The sequence below is a fragment of the Sciurus carolinensis genome, unplaced genomic scaffold (genome assembly GCF_902686445.1).
Source record: "Sciurus carolinensis unplaced genomic scaffold, mSciCar1.2, whole genome shotgun sequence".
Lineage (NCBI taxonomy): Eukaryota > Metazoa > Chordata > Mammalia > Rodentia > Sciuridae > Sciurus > Sciurus carolinensis.
In genome coordinates this window covers 58,018-61,035 of record NW_025920283.1, presented here as the reverse complement: position 1 = coordinate 61,035, position 3,018 = coordinate 58,018, and the positions used below count along the sequence as shown (strand labels likewise).

The 3,018-nt window shown below is 44.5% G+C and overlaps 1 pseudogene; it reads left to right on the top strand.

The window, feature by feature from the left end:
* Positions 1-310: 310 nt before the first annotated feature.
* Positions 311-1,471, top strand: LOC124975479 (testis-expressed protein 38-like; annotated as a pseudogene).
* The last annotated feature ends 1,547 nt before the right edge of the window (positions 1,472-3,018 follow it).

The window sequence follows — 3,018 nt, the reverse complement described above, 5'->3', positions numbered from 1 at the left end:
ACAACATAAATATAACCTCATGAGTATGTGAGCGCCCTATTCTGGGGGCTGTTTTGTGACCTCACCATAAGACGTTGGGACAATTCTGGGGTGGACCAGTATTTGATGGGAGAAAACTATGCTCATGAGATGCCACAAGATGGTGTCCCTTCCTTTCATCAACTCAGAGCCACTCCACAAGCAACTGTCCTGGAATTCCCAGTGCTCAGAATCCCTGGTGACATCATCTTTAGGCAACAATGGGGTTTGGGCCTTCCAAAGACTCCCATTGGTGGACAGATTAGTGGGGGAGTTCATTCTTTGCCGAGCCATGAGCCTGGTAACAAGTCTCAACGGTATGGATCCTCAAATGGAGAACCTGGGCCTTCCTGGCAGTAAGTATCCCTTCAGTCCTCTGAGGGGACAAACTTTCAGGGAAGATGCTTTGTATGGATGGGGTGGTGGCTGCCTGCATGAATGCTAAATAGTTAAGAGATAGACTCCTCTAGGAAACTAAGGAGTTTTAGAAGCAGAGAAATGTTCTCCCCAACCACAAAGGATACATTGGTGTCCTTGTCAAGTGGTGTCAAGTGGTTCCTTGAGGGGTCTTGCTCTTAAGTTCAGTTTATCAGTCTGATGGATTGGATGGGTCCTGGACTGGGAGCCAGAAGACGTGACTGAGTCTGGGCCAGTCATGTCCCCTCTAGACCTAGTGTCCCTTATCTCTAAAAGGCTAACATAGACTCTTAGGCTCCCTGTAGACCTAGCATTAACTGAATAATAAAATGATGAGGTGGGTCTTTAAGGAGGGAGGGAGGGAATGGATGGATGAATGAGACAAATGAAGGAAAGGAATGAGAAACAGTTCAGTTCCCAATCCAGAGCTGTCAGTCAGCTGCCTCTTTTCTTTCTTTTACTGCCTCAGCCTGGGTCTTGCTATTCTTTGGACTCTTGGGACTGTGTTGTGTGATTACTGGTGGCTGCATTACATTTCTGCACTGGAGGAAGAAGCTGCAGTGGGAGAGGTGTGCCCAGCATTGGGTGGAAGTGATGAGAGCTTCCTACCTTCACTTACAGCCCACACTTATACTGGCTAAATACCCAGAGACGTTATGGAATTAATGCAGATATCACCATAGGTTCTTCCCCAGCTGTTACCAACATGGAGATGAAATTGCAGATCCCAGGTTGTCTGTGGGAGACAGACACCTCTGAAGGCAGGGGTTATGGCTGCAGAGGCAGCAACACCAGGGCAGAGACCCCTGTTGCTATGGAAGCTGCTCTGGTGGTCTCACGGCAGCCCATATCGAATCGGATGACACAGCACCAGACCAGATCCCCATTCCCAATCCCCATCTTTAAGGAGATACCCTTTGCCCCACCCCTCCACAAAATGCCTCCCATGCTGGAACGCACTGTCTCCTACCTGTTGGACATCTATCCTAAAAGGAATGTCCACTACCATTCCCTTCCCACACTGGCCCTGAAATGAACTGTTTCAATGTGAAACTTTGTTTCACATATTTAGCCTCCACTGACTGAAGTAAGTCATGTTGACATAGAGGGCCCATTTGGATGTATTAATATTAAAGATTTTTGAAAAGTCAGAATCTGTTGTGTCTCATTTGCTGGTAGCAGGGCAATGTCCTTCCCCTGTTTGATGGTGGTGCAAGTCTAACCAATACAATGAGAACTGGAGGTTGGCTTTGAAGAGACACATTGAATCAATACTTGTGGATGAGCTCAGTTCCCTCCATCCAGGATTTAAACTCAAATGTGTGCAAGAACCTGGGCTAGGTCCCCAAAGGCAGTGCTGTTCTGCAGGATGGTAAGTTCAATTGCCACAAGAATGACAGTTGCTGAGGGCACACAGATATGGCAGTCCACAATGGTGATGCCACTGGTCAAACAAGTCATCATGAGGCTCGTGAACCACACCACACTCTGGGCCAAATGGCTGATATCTATGATGTATTGAATCTTAGGTCATTGTCTCTGTGAATTGTTTCTAACACAAGAGCAATGCAAAATGGCTATCATGAGTCTTCTCTTACTGATGGACAGGTTCCAAGGGCATATGCCATTACTTTTTTTTCTTTGTTTTTGCTGAGCCACTTCTCCAATTTGCATCTGCCTGGCATTAAAGTTCCTGGTCTTTCCAGCAGGTATTCCTTCCCTACTCATGTCTTGTTAAAACATATGTATTGAATGCTTTAGTATTTGCATAGTGTCATCAGCTTGGTCCACAGATTGGTTTAGAGGAAGGGGTGGTGAAAACATCCCAAAGTTATACACAGAAATACATTCATAGTGTATTTTTGGCTACCCAAAAGTGAAGAGTCCCCTGTAACACTATTACATGGGAATACCTTTTATACTTTCTGGAAATGGTCCTAAAAAGAGAGAAAAATGTAATTATGAGCTATTTGGCCCCAGGTTAAAGATGAGAAAGCCTGGTTCTGGCACAAACATTTTGCCATTTAATTTGGAAATGAGCAAACCCACTCACCATTGATGCTCTAAACTTTAAATGTAGACTTCCCCAAGAGGAATTACCAGTTTTTGCCTATTTTGTGGAGTGTTGTGTGTATGGGTGTGTGTGTGTGTGTGTGTGTGTGTGTGTGTGTGTGTGTGACAGAGATTGTGATTCTTGACACTTAGTAAACATAGTTTATTTCTTTTCTTTTTTTTTTTTCTGTGTGGGCTGAAGGGATTAGGTCCAGCAACTGAACAGGAAGCCTTAGCCCTATCTTTATGACCTCTGTCCATCAATGTTTTTTAAGCCTTTTTCTTTTAATTTTTTAAGGTAAGCAAGAATTTTCTTTTCCCTTTTATAAATATGATCTTATATTATAACTCAAAATATATAATGGGACTAAGTGGATCTTCCCTGGTAGAACATGGGCAGAAGTTCACTCATTCTGCACCTTGTCCACTCTTAGTCTTGCCCCTTTCAACCCTGCACATGCCTAAAGTCCCAGACCTACAGTCTTCACTAGAACACTGCATTGTGTCCACCATCTGTCAGCCCTTGCTCTC